Source organism: Protopterus annectens, chromosome 5.part0, assembly GCF_019279795.1.
Source record: "Protopterus annectens isolate FY-2018-M chromosome 5.part0, PAN1.0, whole genome shotgun sequence".
In the NCBI taxonomy this organism is placed as follows: Eukaryota; Metazoa; Chordata; order Ceratodontiformes; family Protopteridae; genus Protopterus; species Protopterus annectens.
Window position 1 is genome coordinate 617857442 of NC_056735.1, and position 22420 is coordinate 617879861.

The following is a 22420-nucleotide window of genomic DNA, read 5'->3' on the forward strand; positions in this document are numbered from 1 at the left end:
CACGTAGAAGGACTTCCTGACTAGTGTGGTGATGTGACTATCAAAGGAGAGACTACTGTCCACCTGGGTCCCAAGGTCTCTTATCACACATTCGGTGTTAAGTAGATTGCTGCCTATGTGGTAGTTCATGGGTACAGAGTTTTTACCAAAGGGGATGACACTGCACTTTCTGGCATTGAGCTTGAGGCCATGGCTCTGACACCAGGCATCTGTCTCAGTGAGGCCCTTCTGTAGGATGTCCACATCATTTGGGGACTTGAATATGGCTCCTAGTTTGCAGTCCTCTGCGAACTTCATTAGCCAGAGGCTTTCTGTGTTAGCCTGTACTTCAGAGAAGTAGATACCAAACAGGAGAGGTCCCAGGACAGAACCCTGTGGTACTCCACTTGTCACTGCTTTGAGGTCAGATTTGGAGTCTGCAACTTTTATAGTGTGGGTTCTGTCAGTGAGCCAGTTGGCAACCCATCTTATGACGTAGGGATTTATACCTAGTTTAGTGAGTTTAGCTATAATTCCAGAATGGGGGATGGTGTCGAAAGCCTTGGCGAGGTCAAGATACACTGTGTGAACCACCTTACCCTCATCCACGGCTTTGGTGACTGCCTCAAAGAAGTCGATCAGGTTCAGGAGGCATGATCTGCCTTTCACAAACCCGAACTGGGTGGGATCCAGAGTTTGGAGGTTACCAATGTCTTTGTTTATGAGTTCCATGATGATACGTTCCATGGCCTTGCAGACCAGGCTCATCAGGCTAATAGTTCGATAGTTCCCAGGATCAGTGGTGGCTCCCCCTTTGTGGAGTTGGATAACTGCTGTTGTGTGCCATTCAGTGGGCACAAAGCCTGATGCAAGGCTATTATTGAACATGGTGCTTAAGTGGGGAGCCAGTTCGTTATGAAGTTCATGTAAAACGCAGCCTGGGATGTTGTCCAATCCCATGGATGCTGTGTTTTTGGCTTTAGAGTGCAGCTTTTACCTGCATAGTTGTGATTACAGGGACTCTGCATTCTTCCTGTATAGATATGGGCCCTTTAGTGGGTGAGAGTGGGGTAAAGTTAGCACTGAACCGATCTGCTAGGATGTTGGCAATATCAGTTGGTTCTGTAATTTTTGTGCCTTTGTGCTGTAACTCAGAGCAGATCTGGGTGTTGCCATCTAGATTCTTGACATAGCTATAGAATGTTTTGTGGTTGTCCCTGGAGTTAGTGGCAATTTTGTTTTCGTAGCTAGCTTTGAAGGATCTTATAAGAGATCTCAGCTTCTTACTGAGGCTGACCAGGGAGCTCCTCCACTCATGGGATTTTACTCTCTTTTGCAATAGTTTCTTCCTTCTGTTGTCCAGTTTGTTTATGGCAGGGGACCACCAGATTGGCTTCCTTTTTTTGGAGGATAGCGTCTTGGTTCTGTTTGGGATAGCACGATCCATGCACTCTTGTAAGTGCTTATAGAGTGCATTTGTGTAGGATTCAGCAGTTGTAAATGTATTGTCCATCTGCATGGGTGTCATGAAGTTCACCACTTCTGTCTTAAGAAGCATGAAGTTGGCTTTGGAGAAATTTTTTACTGTGGTTTCCTTAATGGGGGGTGGGGGCGGGATGTGGATATCAAGGGTGATTAGCTTATGGTCGGATCGGACCAACGAGGAGTTGACTTCAGGTGTAGAACACCGGTCATTCATGTTGGTAATGACTAGGTCTAGGATATTGTTGCCCCTGGTGGGGATGTGAATAAGTTGATCTAGGGCATTGGAGTTTATGAATTCCAGAAAGCACTGAGCTAAGGAATTGGTACACAAGTAGTTTTCCCAGTTAATGGTGGGGTAGTTGAAGTCACCCATTATTAGGGTGTTTGGTTGAACCCTAATATTTTCCAGTACATCAAGAAAAGAGGAGTGGGAATCCTGGGGCATGGTGGGGGATCTGTAGCAAGCTACAATTTGGATTGCAGTTTTGCCCAGAGTTAGTTGCACTTGGATAACCTAGGAAGCATTATGCTGAGCAACTAGCCTGGAGGTGTGGATATCCTTAATGAATATGGACACACCTCTGCCTTTGGTGTTTTGGTACAGGTTACATGGCCAAAAAGTGTGGTATGAGTTATAGCCTGGTAGTGCAGGGGTGCTCTCTGGAGCCTTGAACCAGGTCTCAGTCACTGCAGAGATATCGATATTCTCCATTTTAAGGAGTGCCTCGAGTGAGTGCATTTTGAATTTTAGACTTCTAGCATCGAGTAGCATTACCCTCAGTTTTTGCTTGTCTGTTCCTGTTATGGTGGTGAATTTGTTATTTGAACCCTGCCTAAAAAAGGCACTATAGGGGCAGCAAGAGCCTTAGCCAGTATCTGGAATCCCAGGGGCAACAGGTGCATGCCATCTGTGGCAAAGCATCATGGTCTGTCGACCATGTCATCCCAAGCAGACAGATACTTGATCCCCTTAGAATGACATCAGAAGCTTAGCCAATTGTTGAAGTCAATCATTTTGTCCTTGTACTGTGGTATCATTCTGGGTGATGGCAGAATGCTACTCAGAGCTAGGGTCATACCTGCTTGGGCTACAAGATCGGAGAGCTCTTCCATGTCTCTTTTCATGTAGTCCAGGGAGGTACGTCTCAGGTCATTCACACCAACATGGACAATGACAGAGTCATATTTGTATTTGTTGTGGAGTGACCTGAGTGCGTGGGTTATGTAGCGGATCCTGGCACATGACAGGCAGCTGACAGTAACCTTCTCCATATTTAGCCTGGTGAGTGGGACATCAGTGTTCCTGACTATAGAGTCACCTATGACTAGTGTGTTGGGTACATTGTTTTATCTTATTGGCTGTGGTTGAGTGGCACACTGAGTCTGTGGGCTATGTGTCATTTGGGTTGTGTTGGGGGATGAAGGTTGCTTGCGTGTCTGCTTTGGAGGTCTCTGTTGCTTAGACAGATTATTACTGAGAGCCTCTGCAAATGTTTTTGTGTTACTGTGTGTGGATTTTGGTGGTGTAGATTTAGTGAGACTGTGTGATGAGTGTGATTTCTGCTGCTGAATTATGCTTGAGTATTTCTAACACATGAAAAAAAGTCAGGAAATAGTGAGATAAGCTAGCTATGGAAATAAAGTTAACCGTGAGCAAAATGTGCTCATAGTTCACTCCTCTCTCCTCTAAATACACTTTCCATTGATTTCATTTTCAGTTTTTTTGCCTTATTAAGAAAGCTTCTACCTTCTGCTAAGTTAAAGATTTTTTCAACGTCATAAAAAGTTCTACTTAATCAACTGCATTACACACAATCAGATGACTTTTAACATCAGATACCAAATGAGTCACTTCTTATGAATCATTAACACAGAGTAGAAGATAGAACACGGCATGCCAAGATCCTGAATAATTTATGTTAAAAAAATTAATAAAAAGTTAATCATCTATGATGCCTTTTAAAACTATGTCACTAGTATCTGCAGTGATTTGGAGTCAGAACAGACACTTTTTAGTACTGGATGAAGAGATCTGGAATCAGAAGAGAGAGAATTATATATTCAGAAGAAAATCAGCTATGATACCACATCAATAGCATTAATCTGGAAATACTGAGTATGACTGAACATGCCAAAAAATTTGATGCAGAGACAGAATAACAACTTCATACATTGTGCAAAAAACTGAAACTTGTTACACAATGGTGCTTGCAATAGTCTAGATATTTCACTAAACAAATCTTACCATAAAGCCAATATAGCACAGGAAAAGTTGCAGAGAATAGACCTGTTTTTCTGTGCAGAATGATACCAAAAATATGCAAGCATGCATACATGCCTACGTGCACAAATGTGCCTGTAAAGAATTTAACTTGCTTAGATAACTATGTACAGACACGTCAAGATAACCCTTCATCCTGTGAGGCTTTGCATTCTTTTAAAGAATGATACAGTCACTTGCAGTTTGTGAATGGTTCTAAGTACTTTTGGTTAAGGATGTCACTACACTTCCCAAGCTTAAAGGGATTGAAAAAAGGTAATAAATGACATTTAGCTCATTACTGATTTTGATATGTCACTTCTGTCTGAAAGTTACAGTTTTATTATAAGGTATTGCCACTAGTGGTAGTGAGATCACATGATCACAGTATAACAGCACTCTTACCCAGTTTCTTCTGATATAACCTAACTTAGTGTACCACGTTGGGAATGGTTTATAATGGACTAGAATCATAGAAATCCTGAATATTGTTTCAAGCAAGCATTATTAAATGAAGCATAAGTGTATAGCATTCATTTCTTCATTGCTTACTTGTTGCGAGGTTTGGGGGTTATTTTCTGTGGAAGAAATAACCCTTCCTGCTTATACCTAATGTGAAAGTATGTTGCTCTACTACAGAACAGAAAAGTGTTATTAAAAGTTATGTGGGCATGTGTGTGTGCGTGTGTGTGTGAGAGTGTGTGTGTGTGTGTGTGTGTGTGTGTGTGTGTGTGTGTGTGTGTGTGTGTGTGTGACATGGTGGAGGGAGCCTGCAGTGTCACCCATGATCACATGGTACACATATTTAAGTAATCCCATCTTGCATGATTCTTGTGATATAGCTGTCAAATAGCCAACAATGAAGTCAAAGAGTCCAACTGGCCATGTACAGACACATATTGAAGAAGCACTCTGGACTGTATACGTGGCAAAACAGAAAGTGTATGCATTCTGTATGTACCTACACAGCTGTAAATGCAGAATGTACGTCTTATTGACCTCCTTATCAGCTACCTTAATATTGTGTGGTCTCATAAACAGAAAAACTGCTAAAACATTGTTATATTTAATGTACTTCCATGGTTGTCAAATGCAAATAATTTTGTCAGTAAGAAGTATAGATCAGAGGTAAAGCCACTCACACTTTTGCTATTTTCCTGATTTCAGCATCAAGAAAGATTATTTCACAGAGGAAATGCTGCCATGTAAATCTAACAGTGTTTTCATGTTCATCAAAAAAAGCAAATAATAATTCCAGGTTTTCACTATTGCTAGACTCACCATCAGAAAGAAGAGTGCTGTAAAGTGGAAAATACCCACTATTATAAACGTACAAGCACTGCCACTCTTTCTCTTTCTCTCTCTCTCTCTCTCTCCATGCATATTATTGCAAAAAGAAGCACAAGCCGAAATCTGTCATTTTTTTTCTCATACAGAAGATTGCAACTAAATGAAAAATAAAACCCAACCAATCATACACATTTAGTCAGCTACAGGACACATTCAATTAATTTAAGAATGCAGAAACACAGCCCCAAAACTCTGAAACCCTGTAAAAATGTCTTTCTTTTAGTCACTCCTATACATGAACTATATAATGCAACTAACATGGGTGGCAGAGTGGTGCAGTGGTTAGTGTTGTCACCTCACAGCGAGAGGTTTGCTAGTTTGATTCTTGGCTGGGGTACCCTCTGTGTGTAGTCTGCATATCTTCCATGTGGGTTTCTTCCCACATTCCCAAGACATGCTACCAGTGGATTGGACATTCTAAACTGGCCCTAAGTGCAACTGTGTGCTTTCTGTGGTAGGTTGGGTGCTGGGTTGGCAACTCATCACCATAAAACTCTATTGCCACTCATTCTGCAGGCCTATGATCCACTGTGTAGACCCCTAATGGGAGCAACCAGAAGAAGATAATGCAACTAACATCTAGCTGATCTGTATATATAAGATTGTTAAGACTGTTAGGTAAGTGTAGTGTGGTTTATGCACTCACCAGGTTTCTCAGACCATTGAGATAAATTTTATGCTCAAACTACACTAAAAGTCTAGTAAAGCATCTTGAAGAAAGAAATGGTCTCACCAAGAGCGCTGCTAACTTTTATATCTTTGGAAGCCTGCATGCTTGCCATAAGTAGGTTAAGAACAATCAGTAACTTGAAAGTATCCCTTCAGATGGTTCTGTTAATAAAGCTGTTATATACATTGCTATCAACCATTTTTTACATTATATATGATTATTGCCTACCAGCTTGTATCCCTCACGTTCACATATGTGAAATTCCTTTTACACAGAATATCAGTTCTCAGTAAATGTTATTATATAGTTCAGGACAGCCACTCGCTAGAGTCCAAAAACACGCTGGTTACTTTAATGTACAAAAAGTTTATTTAAAAACTAAGCAACGTTTTCGTCACTCCTCTCGAGTAACTTCATCAGAAAGTAAAATAAACACACAGGTGAAGTCATATTTAAAAGGTCCGCTACAAGGCAGCATTATTATTCTAGCCAATCAGCTTGTCTCATTCAAAAGAAAGAGGTTTAAAGCACCACAGGTTAAAAAACTAAAATACGCAATCACTGTCAAATGGCAACAAAGTAACATTTGTTAGTGGTAATCACCCATGACGTTTTGCTTCTCATAAGAAGTGAAATGTTTAATGTATATAAAGGGTATATATGAAAAATATGTATGTATAAAATAGTGTATGAGAATAACTAATTCTCTTTAAAAATTAGTCACTGTAAAAACATCTTATGTCATTTTTAGTTAATTTCATTGTCTCAAGTAGCTCTTTAATTTCAATAAGCAAGCTATATTACAATTAACGTTGAGACCTGGATGAGAAAAAGCATTTAATGACAACTGCCATTCAAGTTCGTGACATTCTAGTATTAGTGAAATAGGTCCTCCTCTGATGTCGTGAACTTGTTGGTCTATTGCTATAAATTGAAAAGAATGACCAACTTTAATGTTAATATGCTTCGCTAAGGCGTTGTCACTTTTGTTCTTAAAAACTGCATAAATGTGTTCATAGATTTTATCCCTAAATTTTCGATCTGTTTTTCCCACATAAAATGCAGGACAGTTATTACAAACAGTTAAATAAATGATACTTTTTGAATTACAATCAAGTTTGTGTGTTATCTGGTATTTTCGACCTGCTACTTCAAATGTACTACCAGTTTTGACATATTTACACATCTTACAAGCCCCACAAGAAAAAGAGCTACTTATTCTATTGTTGGCTCTCAGTTTATTGGCTTCGAGAAGGCTCTTTAAGTTGGCTCCTCTCTTATAAGTAATGGACAGGTGAGGGCCAATTTTCTCCATTAACAAGTTGTCTTTGTACAATAAGTACCAGTTTTTATGTAAAATAAACTTAACTTGATCACTATCATTATTAAAAGTAGTGATAAAATTGGTTTTGTAAGAATGACAAGTGGCATCTTGACATGATACAAATGCATTACTACTACCATAGGTTACCCTGTTCAGTATATTTGTGGAATGTGGATCGTAGCAAGTATCATCAACATCAATATTCAACTCACTGTTAGATGTCCTGTCATGTAGGATAGGATTGAAAATACCTGTCCTACGTTTATTTTTTACTTCCACTACTACTTCATGGACCAAGTAAGTAGGGTACCCTCTGTTTACAAACATACTTTCCAATTGTTCACATTCCACTAAGAAATCTGCTTCTAAAGAGCACATCTGTGCTGCTCTAACCAGTTGGCCCTTGATAGTAGAGCGTTTCTGTTTGAAAGGGTGTACACTGGAATAGTGCAGAAACGAATTGCAGTATGTAGGTTTCCTATAAATAGTGGAGCACAAACTTTTATTAGGGCCTTTAGTTAATTTAACATCCAAATAGTCAATGCTAGTTGTGTCATATTTGTGTGTAAATTGAAAAAATGTAGTGGTAGAATTTAAGTAGTCAATGAGTCTATCTGCTGCTTGTTGGTCTCCTTTAAAGATGATAAAAATATCATCCAAAAATCTCGTGTAATACACGAGAGAGTTTTTAATATCTGGTTTATCAAATATATACAGGGTAACCTATGGTAGTAGTAATGTATTTGTAGCATGTCAAGGTGCCACTTGTCATTCTTACAAAACCAGATTTATCACTACTTTTAATAATGACAGTGACCAAGTTAAGTTTATTTTACATAAAAACTGGTACTTATTGTGCAAAAACAACTTGTTAATGGAGAAAATTGGCTGTTTGTAATAACTGTCCTGCATTTCATGTGGGAAAAACAGATCAAAAATTTAGGGATAGAATCTATATGAACACATTTATGCATTTTCTAAGAACAAAAGTGACAACGCCTTAGCGAAGCATATTAACATTAAAGTTGGTCATTCTTTTCAATTTATAGCAATAGACCAACAAGTTCACGACATCAGAGGAGGACCTACTTCACTAATACTAGAATGTCACGAACTTGAATGGCAGTTGTCATTAAATGCTTTTTCTCATCTAGGTCTCAATGATAATTGTAATATAGCTTGTTTATTGAAATTAAAGAGCTATTTGAGACAATGAAATTAACTAAAAATGACATAAGATGTTTTTACAGTGACTAATTTTTAAAGAGAATTAGTTATTCTCATACACTGTTTTATACATACATATTTTTCATATATACCCTTTATATACATTAAACATTTCACTTCTTATGAGAAGCAAAACGTCATGGGTGATTACCGCTATTTTAGTTTTTTAACCTGTGGTGCTTTAAACCTCTTTCTTTTGAATGAGACAAGCTGATTGGCTAGAATAATCATGCCGCCTTGTAGTGGACTTTTTAAATGTGACTACACCTGTGTGTTTATTTTACTTTCTGATGAAGTTAACTTGAGAGGAGTGACGAAAATGTTGCTTAGTTTTTAAATAAACTTTTTGTACGTTAAAGTAACCAGCGTGTTTTTGGACTCTAGCGAGTGGCTGTCGTTAGCTGCTTTTTACGTTTGTTTTTATTTTTGATTGTTCAGTTATTATATAGTTCTTTTGTTGTCACTTTTACCAATACGCACAGCATTCCTTTAAGAATGAAATGTTACCTCACACACAGAAAATCTCTCCTATACCGTTGCATCATGAGAAACAAATTAACAAATTAAAATAACATTAGTCTTTTCACTGCCTCTCAAATGTTGTACCTCATTCTTTTGGTAAAATAAGGATGGACATCATTCTCTCTTCCACAGTCTTAGTCCTTTTCTCTCATTATCTTTTTCTCCATCTTTTGAGCTGTGCCTCCTTTACCCCCTGTCTCTCTGTTAGATAAATTGTAACGTATTTCGCTACTTAACAATTATCAATATTCCAGCAGTGATCGACGTCTACATGATTTTCTTAAACGCTAATGAACAGTCACATTGCATTAAATGCCTAAACTGTAGTAGTGTTCATGGATTTTAAATGCTGTTTTGGAAGAAACGGCATTCAGAAGTAATGTAATTCATGCGGGCATTTATTTAGGAAGATAGATTTTTCATTGATCAGTATTATTTGTGATGTAATATTAGAAAATGTAGGACTGGAAACATTAGAAATAAGGGTATTAACTGCAACAACTGTTCCTTATTTGTGTGGCTCTTCTGTATTGATGTTACAGAAACGGTGGCATGCAGAAAATTCTAAATGTTTATTATTACATTATTATTTTCCTTCATGGCCTGTTGATTCTGGGAAAGGAAGTAGATAAAATGGTAAACTACTGAGTACAGTGTATAAACCTTTCATGAACAGTCATATTATAGCAGAAACCAAGCTATCAATTTTAAATGCTGAATGTATACATTAAATTCATCTTAGTAAGGAAAGGAAATGTCAAGTTTCTTTCATCCAATACAAGTCAAAATATTTTGCAAGTCATGCATAGTTGAAAGAAAACTTTAGCCAGGCAGAAAAGCAAGTAGGGAAGCAAAGCAAAATTCAGGAATTTGAATGAATGTGAATACAGTTTAAAGCATGAAAAGCTCTTTTCAACACAGTACTTGAGAAATATATTGTGTGGTTTTAAGGCAGTGATAGTCAGGTCTGCCTTGTATTTATATAACATTGCCATAATTTTTGTAAAGAATCCTGTGATGCACACAGGCTAATTTAGATCTGACTGAAGTGTGTCACTGTGAAAAGCTCAGCCAGATTTTCTAAACATCACAGCTAATGACCCCTCAAATGCACATTTTCTTTAGACATTAGCCATACACTTCCAGACTCTACAAAGTGAGACCAGATGTTAATTTTTTCAAAGCTTGCAAACAAAAGACTCCAGAATGTAATTACGTATGAATGCTGAGATAATTGCAGGCACATGGACAATAACAACAGAGAAGGGGTAAACTCATCTGATATTTTGGTACCCTATTATATGATTGAGGAAGCATTCTTTTGAATGCGTCTTGATCGAACTTGAATGCACGAAACGGCAAATTACCGAAACGGCATATAAGCGAATTTTCCCTGGGAAAGAAATCGCTTGGCCGCCTTTGTTATTTTGCCATTTTTGTCACTGTAGTGAGATCTCAGAGTTGGTATATTTAAGCAGGGGAGTGTGGGGGGTGAAGACCCCCACTTTATGTAATGTTTTAAAGTTTTTTTTTCTTTTTTTGGAACAGCGATTTTTTTTTTTTCCTGGGAAAAACAATTGCTGTTCTAAGTGTTTGGGATTGTAAGCGTTCGCTTACATGGGGTTGATAAATCAGCGTTCGCTTTTTTAAATGTTCGCTGATTTAATATAGACCCAATATTTCTGCTGCACTGTAAATGTGTAAAATATTGGCACTGTTATGTTGTACATTGTACCTAATCATTTGTTGTACAATATTGCACTACTCATATTTCCTCCTGACTGTACATATGAACTACCTTCTCATTATCCTACAACTCCCAGTCTGCAGCTGAACTGAGTCCACTATATTCAGTGCACTTGCATATTTGCCTCAGTATGATTCATATGCTGAAATATATATTTTTTTATTTTCACTTTCATTTCCTCTCAAGGCATGTCCCAATATCTTTATTTTGTCATTTACTCGTATATGGCTGCCCTTTGAAAATGTTAGAATATTACTGGTCAGTATGAAGGCTCAGTAGTTAAGGCACTGCTCAACATCTCCAGGGTCCAAGGTTCAATCCTGACTTTCTGGTGCTGTCTGTATCCAGTTCCTGTGGTATTTGTATGAGTCTTTTCAGGGGTACTCCAGTTTTCAACTACTTTTTATAACCATGATAGCATATAAGCATTTATATTTTGCTTTTCTTCCCAGGCCTACACAGAAAATGGGCTTCAGCCAGTAAGACATTCCCAGCAAACAAACAGAAATAAAAAAAAAACATGGGTAAGTTAGCTACACTGAAGTGTCCACACAAATATGGATTTTGCATTTGTCGATGAGGCCCACAGGCTGACTAATTCCTTGATCACTGAAAGGACTTTCTCACAGTGAGGGTTTGGGACCCATCAAATGGACTACTTGAAATGAAGGCATACAGAGAATATGCAAATACATTTAATGGCAGAGGTACAAAAACGTCAAGGTAAGGTTGGACAAGAGGGAAAATGGACAAGCTAGACACTCTCATTATCTTCTGCTATTAAACAAATGTGGTGTAATACAAAATGGCCCTCGAAAAAATCAGTTCACCCTGGGGATCACTTCAGTAGCTCGACTTGATAGAGGCACTGGGAATGAACATCGGATGGCATGATGCCAGGGCACTTCTATGGGCTAGGCTTGTAAAGGCTCCAGGGCCATTAGCCTAGTACACACCTATGAGCCTATGGACTTCTCCACCTAATAAATAAATAAGTTACTCCATTAAAATGGAGTTTGAATTATTGATTTAACCAAATTAAACTTTACATATAATATAGCATCAAACATCATTTGATGAAATTTTATAACTAAGACTAAAATACACATATCCAGACAAGGGTAAAGTTAAAGTGAAGAAGATGTTATTCTTCCACACATGGGAAAAAAATAAAAACACCTGCTTTTCTTGATAATAAAAAAGTCCCACTCTGCACCCAGCTCACCACAGACATGACAGCATTATTGCTAGCCATAACAAAATGTAGTAAATAAGATTCAAGTGTAGAGCGTCTTTGTCCAGTAATACAATGTAGGCTTCCTTTATCTTAAAACTTAGCGCATTTCCCATGTATTAAAAAATTAAAATAAAAATAAAGTCAGAAATGATTCAACTTCTTGATACTCTGTTTCCATCCTTCTCTTCCTCCTAATATAGTTACACAGGACTGAAGATGCAGAAAAAACTTGTTTGTCAGTCCCACATGCTGGGCTTCAATCATGCTCAAGTTCTACGACAGTCTTCTGTAGAAAGTTGTTCATAGGTTCATAGGTAGGCACTAGTCTATTGGCCCAAGGGCCTATATAAGCCTAGCCAAAAATGTACCCTGGCTTTCGCCACCCAAGAAAATTATTTTCCTGTGCCCTTGTTGAGCAGAGCCGCAGAAGTGATCCCTGGGGTGAATTTCCTATTTCCCATCCAATCATTAAGATTTTTCTTGAAGAGTGCTAATGAGGAGCTCTGTTTGACATAGATAGGTAGTCTGTTCCAGAGTATGGGAAGTCTCTGGGACAGGAATCTATCCCTCCAGCATGTTCTGTTTATTGTGGTGACAAGTTTTAGGCCCCTAGAGCATGTAGCTTGGAGGGATTGGGATTTCTTTAAGTGGAGCGTGTGTTGAGGAGATGGGAAGAGTACTTTGAGGGGTTGATGAATGAAGAGATTGAGAGGGAGAGAAGGTTGGATGATGTAGGGATAGTAAATCATGAAGTACAATGGATTAGCAAACAGGAAGTAAGGACAGCTATGAAGAGAATGAAGAATGGAAAGGCTGTTGGCTCAGATGACATACCTGTGGAAGCATGGAGGTGTTTAGGTGAAATGGCAGTGGAGTTTTTAACCAGATTGTTTAATGAAATCTTGGAAAGTGAGAGGATGCCTGAGGAATGGAGAAAAAGTGTTTTGGTACCGATTTTTAAGAATAAGGGTGATGTGCAGAGCTGTAGTAACTACAGAGAGATTAAATTAATCAGTCACAGCATGAAGTTACAGGAAAGAGTAGTGGAAGCAAGGTTAAGAAGGGACGTGATGATTAGTGATCAGCAGTATGGTTTCATGCCGGGAAAGAGCACTACAGATGTGATCTTTGCTCTGAGAGTGTTGATGGAAAAGTACAGAGAATGTCAGAAGGAGTTGCATTGTGTTTTTGTAGACTTAGAGAAAGCATATGAGAGGGTGCCTAGAGAGGAGTTGTGGTATTGTATGAGGAACTCAGGAGTGTCAGAAAAGTATGTAAGAGTGGTACAGGATATGTACGAGGGTAGTGTGACAGTGATGAGGTCTGTGGTGGGAGTGACGGCTGCGTTTAAGGTGGAGGTGGGGTTACATCAAGGATCAGCTCTGATCCCTTTCTTATATGCAATGGTGATGGACAGGTTGACAGATGAGATCAGACAGGAGTCCCCATGGACTATGATGTTTGCAGATGACATTGTGATCTGTAGTGAGAGTAGGGAACAGGTGAAGGAGACCCTGGAGAGATGGAGATATGCTCTAGAGAGAAGAGGAATGAAGGTCAGCAGGACTAAGATAGAATATATGTGTGTGAATGAGAGGGAGGATAGAGAAATGGTGAGGATGCAAGGAGTAGAGGTGGCAAAGGTGGATGAGTTTAAATACTTGGGGTCAATAGTTCAGAGTAACGGTGAGTGTGGAAGAGAGGTGAAGAAGAGAGTACAGGCAGGATGGAGTGGGTTGAGAAGAGTGTCAGGAGTGATTTGTGACAGATGAGTACCTGTAAGAGTGAAAGGGAAGGTCTACATGAGGGTAGTGAGACCAGCTATGTTATATGGGTTGGAGACAGTGGCATTGACAAAAAGGGAGGAGTTTGAGCTGGATGTGGCAGAATTAAAGATGTTAAGATTTGCACTGGGTGTGACGAGGGTGGACAGGATTAGGAATAAGTATATTAGAGGGTCAGCCCAGGTTGGAAGGTTTGGAGACAAAGCCAGAGAGGCACGATTACAATGGTTTGGACATGTGCTGAGGAGGGATGCTGAGTGTATTGGGAAAAAGATGCTAAGGATGAAGCTACCAGGTAAGAGGAAAAGAGGAAGGCCTAAGATAAGGTTTATGGATGTGGTGAGAGAGGACATGCAGGTGGTTGGTGTGACAGAGCAAGATGCAGAGGACAGGAAGAAATGGAAACAGGTGATCTGCTGTGGCGACCCCTAATGGGAACAGCCGAAAGAAGATGATGATGATGTCTAACAGCTCTGGGTTTGACATAGCTTTGTATGTTAGGCAGAGATCACCTCTGAGTAGGTAATATGCGACGGAGTAAAGCTGGAGTTTTTTGAGAAGGTCTGCGTAGGGCATCTGTTTGAGGCCAGTAATCCTCTTTGTGAGGTATTTCTGTGGCCTTGCCAGTTGTTGTAGATGTCTTGTGAGGTACATACCAAAAGGGGCATTGTACTCTATAATGGGTCTAATGAGTGATGAGTAGAGGGGAACAATGACCTCTTTTTTTCTAGATGAGAAACCTTTTGTGATGAGGTAAGCCACGAAGAAGGATTTCCTGACCACTGTGGCGATGTGATTATCAAAGTAGCGACTACTGTCCACCAGTGTCCCAAGGTCTCTTATCACATTTTCAGCATTAAGTAGACTACCAGCTATGTGGTAGTTCATGGGTATAGAGTTTTTACTAAAGGGGATAACAATACACTTTTTGGCATTGAGCTTCAGGCCATGGCTTTGACACCTGGTATCTGTCTCAGTGAGGCCCTTTTGCAGTATGTCCACATCGTTATGAGTTTTGATTATGGCTCCTAGTTTGCAGTCATCTGCAAACTTTGTTAGTCAAAGACCTTCTGTGTTAGCCTGTACTTCAGAGAAGTAGATACCAAACAGGAGAGGGCCCAGGAATGAACTCTGCGGTACTCCACTTATCACTGGTCTGAAGTCGGACTTGCAGTCCACTACTTTCACAGTGTGGGTTCTGGCCATGAGCCAGTTGGCAACCCATCTTGTGACATAGGGATTTATACCTAGTTTAGTGAGCTTATCTATACTTCCAGAGTGGGGGATGGTGTCTAAAGCCTTGGCGAGATCTAGATAAGTTGTGTGAATGACTTTACCCTCATCTATGGCTTTGGTGACTGCTTCAAAGAAGTCAATCAGGTTTAGGAGACATGATCTGCCTTTTACAAATCCGAAATGGGTAGGCTCCAGAGTTTGGAGATTACCGATGTCTTTGTTTATGAGTTCTATGATGATACGTTCCGTGGCCTTGCAGACCAGGCTCGTCAGGCTAATGGGGCAGTAGTTCCTGGGGTCCGTCGTGGCTCCCCCTTTGTGGAGTGGGATAACCATTGCAGTGCACCATTCAGTGGGCACAAAGCCTGAGATGAGGCTATGATTGAACATGGTACTTAAGTAGGGTGCCACTTAATTCTGTAGTTCATGTAGAGTTTAGCCTGGGATATTGTCAAGTCCCATGGATGCTGTGTTCTTGGCTTTGGAGAGTGTGTTTTTTACCTGTGCAACCATGATTACAGGAACTTTGCATTCTTCCATGACTGGTGACACTTGCACAGGGATTGAGAAACAACACCATCACTGGCTATAAGAGCTGTGTCCAAAAAGGGCTGTTTACTTAATGCAGTTCACAGACATGTTAGCCAAATGAGGAAATACCTTGCTGTCAGCTAATTTGCATACCTCTGAATGGCCCTTATTTATTACAAATGCAAATGAGCACTTTCCCACTGTGGTTAACATTGGTGGTCTGTGCTTCACACTGACACAGGCACCCCTCATTCCCTCTACCACATTCATGTACACTTTCAAACACACACAAACATATTCTCTACCTGTCCCTAATGTCTCTTATTTTTTTTATGCCTGCTCTCACAAACTACTGATAGGTTCATAGGTTGGTACTAGGCTATCGGCTCTAAGGCCTATGCAAGCCTAGCCATAACAATTCCCTGGAAATTTTTTCCCACAATATTTACTTCTCTGGGCCCCTGTCTAGCAGGGTGACTGACATGATCCCCAGGGTGAATTTCCTATCTCCCATCCAATCATCAAGGTTCCTTTTGAAGAGAGCCAATGAGGTGCTCTGCTTGACATGTATGGGCAATCTATTCCAGAGTATGGGGAGTCTCTGGGTCAGGAACCTATCCCTCCAGCATGTTTTGTTCATTGTGATGATAATGTTTAGATCCCTGGAGTGTGTGGCTCTGAGGGATTGGGATTTCTTTAAGTGGAGTATGTCCAACAGCTCAGGGTTTGACATGGCCTTGTATGTTAAGCAGAGATCGGCTCTGAGTAGACGATATGCCACAGAGTATAGCGGGAGTTTTTTTAGATGGTCAGGATATGGCATCTGCTTTAAGCCTGTAATTCTTTTAGTGAGGTATTTCTGTGGCCTTTCCAGCTGTTGCAGATGTCTTGTGAGGTACATACCAAATGGGGCATTATACTCTATAATGGGTATAATGAGGGATGAGTACAGTGGGACAATGACCTCCTTTTTCTGGATGAAAAGCCCTTAGTAATGAGGTGTGCCACGCAGAAGGATTTCCTGACTGCTGTGGTGATGTGGTTATCGAAAGTGAGACCACTGTCCACTTGTGTCCCTAAGTCTCTTATCACAATTTCGATGTTTAGTGTCCTGCCACCTATGTGGTAGCTCATGGGTACATGTTTTTTTCCAAAGGGGATGACTATACATTTCTTGGCATTAAGCTTGAGCCCATGGCCCTGGCACCAGGCATCTGTTTCTGTAAGGCCCTTTTGTAGAATATCCACATAGTTTGGGGATTCAATAATGGCTCCCAGTTTGCAGTCATCTGCAAACTTTGTTAGCCTGAGTCCCTTAGTGTTGGCCTGTACTTCAGAGAAGTAGATGCCAAACAAGAGTGGTCCCAGGACTGAACCCTGAGGTACTCCACTTGTCACTTGTCTGGAGATGGATTTGGAGTCAGCTACTTTTGCAGTCTGGGTTCTGTCAGTAAGCCAGTTGGCAACCCATCGAGTGACGTAGGGATTTATGCCCAGCTTAGTAAGTTTATCTATGATTCCAGAGTGGGGGATGGTGTCGAAGGCCTTGGCGAGGTCCAGATAGGCTGTGTGGACCTCCTTACCCTCGTCCACAGCTCTGGAGACCGATTCAAAGAAGTCAATCAGATTCAGGAGACAAGATCGGCCCTTCACAAACCCAAACTGGGTGGGGTTCAGTATCTGGAGGTTGCCAATGTCTTTGTTTATAAGTTCCACGATAACGCCCTTGCAGATCAGGCTTGTCAGACCGATGGGACAGTAGTTCCTGGGATCCAAAGTGGATCCTCCCTTGTGGAGCGGGATAACTGTAGCTGTGTGCCACTCAGTGGGCACAAAGCCTGAGGTGAGGCTATGATTAAACATGACACTTAGGTGGGGTGCCAGTTCATTTTGTAGTTCATGTAGTACACAGCCAGGGATGTCATCTGGTCCCATGGATGCTGTATTCTTAGCTTTGGAGAGTGCTGTTTCTACCTGTGTGGCTGTGATTATCGGAATTTGGCAATCTCTTGGTATTGAGATGGGCCCTTTAGGGGGTGAGAGAGGAGTGAAGTTGGCACTGAATCGATCTGCCAGGATATTGGCAATATCCTTGGGATCAGTATATTTAATGCTATTCTGATGTAGCTCAGAGCAAATCTGAGCATTGCCATTTAGATTCTTGACATAACTATAGAATGCCTTGTGGTTGTCTTTGGAATCTTTGGCAATTTTATTTTCGTAACTAGCTTTTGAGGATTTTATGAGGGATCTCAGCTTCTTACTGAGGCCGGTGAGGGAGTTTTTTGCATCCTGAGATTTTCCTCTTTTCTGCAACAGTTTCTTCCTTCTGTTGTATAGTTTGTTTATAGCAGGGGACCACCAGATTGGCTTCCTTTTTTTGGAGAAGAGCATCTTGATTTTATTTGGGATGGCACGATTCATGCACGAGTGGATGTGCTCATACAGTGCCATAGTGTAGGATTCTGCAGTCGAACTTCCAGAGCCCGTCTGCATGGGTGTTGTGAAGTTTGTCACTTCTGACTTCAGTAGCATGAAGTTGGCTTTGGAGAAGTTTTTTAAGGAGGTTTCCTTACTGGGGGTGGGGGGTGGGATGTGGATGTCAAGGGTGATTTGCTTATGGTCAGACCTGACCAATGAGGGGGTGACCAGTGGTGTGGAGCATCTATCTCCCATGTTGATAATGACCAGGTCTAGGATATTGGAGCCCCTGGTGGGACAATGGATTAGTTGATTCAGGGTGTTGGAATTTATGAATTCCAAGAACCGTTAGGAAAAGGAGTTGGTACCCGAGTAGTTTTCCCAATTAATGGCAGGGTAGTTGAAATCACCTAGTATTAGGGTGTTTGGTTGTATCTTAATATTTTCCAGTATGTTTAGGAAGGTGTAGTGAGAATCTTGGGGTATGGTGGGAGATCTGTATCAAGCTACAATTTGGATTGCAGTCTTACCTAGTGTTAGTTGCACCTGGAGAATTTCAGATGCATTGTGTTGGGCAACTAGCCTGGTGGTGTGAATATCCTTGGTGAATATGGACACTCCTCCACATTTAGTGTTTCGGTCTTGGTTTTGTGGCCGAAACGTGCGGTAAGAATTGTAGCCTGGTATTGCAGGGGTGCTCTCTGGAGCCTTGAACCAGGTCTCAGTCACTGCACAGATATTGATGTTCTCCATTTTTAGGAGTGCCTCGAGAGAGTGCATTTTGAGGTTTAGACTTCTAGCATTGAGTAGCATTACCTTCAGATTTTGCATGCTTGTATCTGTTATGGTGGTGGTTTTATCCTTTGAACCTTGCCTAAAAAAGGCACTATAGGGGTGGCAAGAGCTTTAGCCAGTAACCTGAATCCCAGGGGTGACAGGTGAAGACCATCTCTGGCAAAGCATCGTGGTTTGTCGATCATGTCTTCCCAGGCAGACAAATACTGGATCCCCTTTGAATGATACCAGAAGCGTAGCCAATTGTTGAAGTCAATCATTTTGTCCTTATACTGTGGTATCATTCTGGGTGAAGGCAGGATGCTACTCAGGGCTAGGGTCATACCTGCCTGGGTCACATGATCCAATAGCTCTTCCATGTCTCTTTTCATGTAGTCCAGGGAGGTACGTCTCAAGTCATTTACTCCAGCATGGACAATGACAGAGTCATATTTGTACTTGTGGAGTGACTTGAGTGCATGCGTTATGTGGCGGATCCTGGCACCCGACAGGCAGCTGACTGTAATTTTCTCCTTGTTCAGCCTGGTGAGTGGGACATCAGTGTGCCTGACTATAGTGTCACCTATGACTAAAGTGTTGGGTACATTGTCTTGCCTTAGGGGCTGCTGTTGGGTGGCACACTGGTGTTGTGAGCTAGGTGTCACTTTGGCTGTTACTGGTGTTTGTTTGCGTTTCAGCTTCGGAGGTCCTTGTTGCTTGGGCAGGTTAATGTTAAGGGCCTCCGCATATGTGGGTTTAGTGTTGCTATGTGTGGGAGTTGATGGTGTGGGTTTTGAAAGGCTATGAGTTGCTAGAGGTGTAATGCAGGTGTTAGCCTTCTCCTCTTGACTGTCTAGCACAGTCTTGACCGGAGAGAGCTTTGCTTCCAGTTTGGCTATGTAAGTGCATCTCTTGCAGGTTGTAGTGTTGGGTGGTAGGAGGAGAATTCTTATAGTCATCCAATAATGCCTCACATCAAGAGTTTCATTCATCTAAGAGTTCATTAAGCTCAAGATGATACTAGACCTGTTGCTCTATTATATTTTAATTGAGTCCAAGAACTGTTTTAAAAATTCTCCCTGGCATCATGTAGTGTTTCTCATACCTTTGTCTTAAAGTCTCCCCCACACAAAAAAAACTCCATCCCTCTCAACTGTCCCTCATTTTACAGGACAATCCTGCTGTTTTCTCTTATTCTGGCCCGGTCCCTCCTATTGCAATCAGTGAATAATGCCACACATTAGGGTTTCAAACTACTTATAGATTATATAAAAACGTGCCACATGAGCTGATGAGACAGATTGGGGGGGGGGGGTTAAGGCTCCTTTATGACAAGCTAAGGGAACGTGGTTTGAAATCCTTCCCCTTTTACTTCAAATTTCTTTTTTATTTTAAAGACTTGGGTAATATTTTACAAGTATGGCTGGTGTTTACTGAAGGCGTAGAGCCCTAATAGGCTGTGTGCTAGTTCTGAAGGTACAGGGTTTGAATCTTTTTACGTCCATTTATGGCACACTGTATAGAGCATCCCTGGTGTCTAGTGTTCCCCAACCAATGCCTTTAGTACTGCAACACTTTGTTCTATTAACCTTTAATGTGCTCTTAAGGCATATTAGAAAGAGTTATCCACAGTGTCAGGTAACCTTATGCCTCATATCTTTTGTGCTGCAACATGTTTTATTAGTTAAGTGCCTTTGATACAATATATAGAAACATCCCTGATGTCTAGAGTTCCACCTGCCAAATGTTGTTTATGGCTTAACTCTTTGTTCTGTTAGTTGTTAACTGACTTTAAGGCATAATATGAAGAGTTACTCCAGTGTCCAGTGCCCCCCAATATTGCAGTTGTTCCTTAGTCTAGAGAAGTGTGGAAGTATGACACCCTCCCACCACACACACACACACACACACACACACACACACACACACACACACACACACACACTCACCTTACACCACTCTGCCTCTGCATACACTCACACATACAGTCACAAACATATACACACACTCGCATAAATTCACCATCACTATCTGACCACTAAACTTCTTTGCATTTACCTCTAATGTGATGGGTGAATACAAGCTTTTGCCCATGTTCATCAACATGGGTGGCTAATGTACCTTACTTAGCTGATTGGGTCTTTGAATTGCATGGCTGCATAAATACCTTACTGCTGGCATTTATATGGGAGATCATGTGGCTAATTAGCATAGGATACCTCCCCAGAATGCCTCATTAGCATATCTGGTAGGCCGCAGAGAGAGGTCACTATGCTGCTGCACCTCTTTGTGTTGCAGCACTATGGTAGGGCTGTCTCTGAATTGTTAATGGTTACCATGAGGTGTACACCATGCATACAAGTTGTGGCATCCTTTCTGAATTCTGCCCTTGATTTGGTAATAGGGAGTTTTGTAAGAGAACCAGTCTTAACTGGTCTTCAGACCTGAACACTGGTTTTAAAACCTATGAGTTTATGAACTCCATTGACTCTTTTTTTATTTGAACCTTTTGATAATCATTAGAATGACCAAGCAGGTTTGACAGAATATTTTGTGCAGTGTCTATTAAAATGGTCTCATCAGTATTGTCTGGCAAGCCAACTTATAAGTACAATATTTCTTGTGCTTCTAGCTCTTGGCTCCAGCAGCCTGCCATTTATAATAAAGATTGTTACCTGAGCATTCTGTATATTGTATACTACTGCTATAAACAGTTGTTATGCAACCTTGCATCGAATGCTTCTAAATGTTGCATGAGTATTCAATATGTTGTATGTCTACTATTGTTATTTCTGTGGTGTTTTTCTTCCAGGACCTCCAATGAAAAAGGGCTGGTCTAACTTTCCTGGCAAACAAGTGGAAATAAATATATATTGTATATGTATACTTGCATACTGCTATTTCTTTGTCCATACTGAGATTTGACTTCCAAATCATATGATTTTTTTTCTTATATGTCTACTCTTTTATTCAGTTGTGTGATGCATGAATTGGGTGTTTTTCTGAAATCATACTTCTCAACCTCTTAAAAAATCTGGACAAAGCCTAAAATGATGGGGGGACAAATAGGGGCCACTTTTAAATATAACTCTTACAAACTTAGAAAGTTGACAGAATAGTAGGTTTTGCATTAGCATTAATTTTCTGATGGATGTGGAGTCTTAAACTCAAATGTTTGTCATTATTTAATTACTTCAATCCTCAGCTATTCGCCAGAAAAGTACAGATTTTAGGAGGAGCACACCAAAAATATGCAAAAATGTGTACAGTTGAGAGGTAATTGTTTGTTGCAATGGTTGCAAGGTAGAGTTTAGATCTTCAATGGCAAAATTCTAGTCTCACATGTTAAAAGTACATCTAACTTGTTTGTTCCATAAGATGAGTTTTAATATTTTTTTTTCATTTAAAGCTTGTTTTTGTGGTGCTACAAGACCAGACAATTTATGCTTAGCAGTCAACAATTTCAGGGAATACTTTTATTGAAACACTTTGTGTTGAGGTATCTGTAGTTAAGGTGTAGTAATTACTCCAGCAAAAAAGGGAATGACAGTTGTTAGAATGGATCCATATAACAGTTTACAAAACTCTGATGCTTCCTTCAGTTTTATGGTTTTCAACATAGACTAAATCCATGGAGTTTTGGAGATATTCAGTCAAGTACTGCCTTAAAAATTATAGCAGTTATGGGATGTGGTAGAGCAGCGCAGGACTGTAGGTCATCTTTGTCAGGAATGTAGGGGTTGTGGAATGTTATTATGACTATTAATACTCACAAAAAAGAATAAAACTCACTAAAAAGAAATAAAAAATGTCCAGGCCACCAGAAGAAGCAAAAAAACTTTTATATATAAATCCACAGATGAGCGCTTTCGT

General features: G+C 40.4%; 1 protein-coding gene across 1 annotated transcript in view; it reads right to left on the reverse strand.

Moving 5' to 3' along the window:
• The window catches only part of ANOS1 (anosmin 1), an 892203-nt gene that overhangs the window by 152860 nt on the left and 716923 nt on the right, over nucleotides 1–22420 (reverse strand). The window lies entirely within an intron of this gene.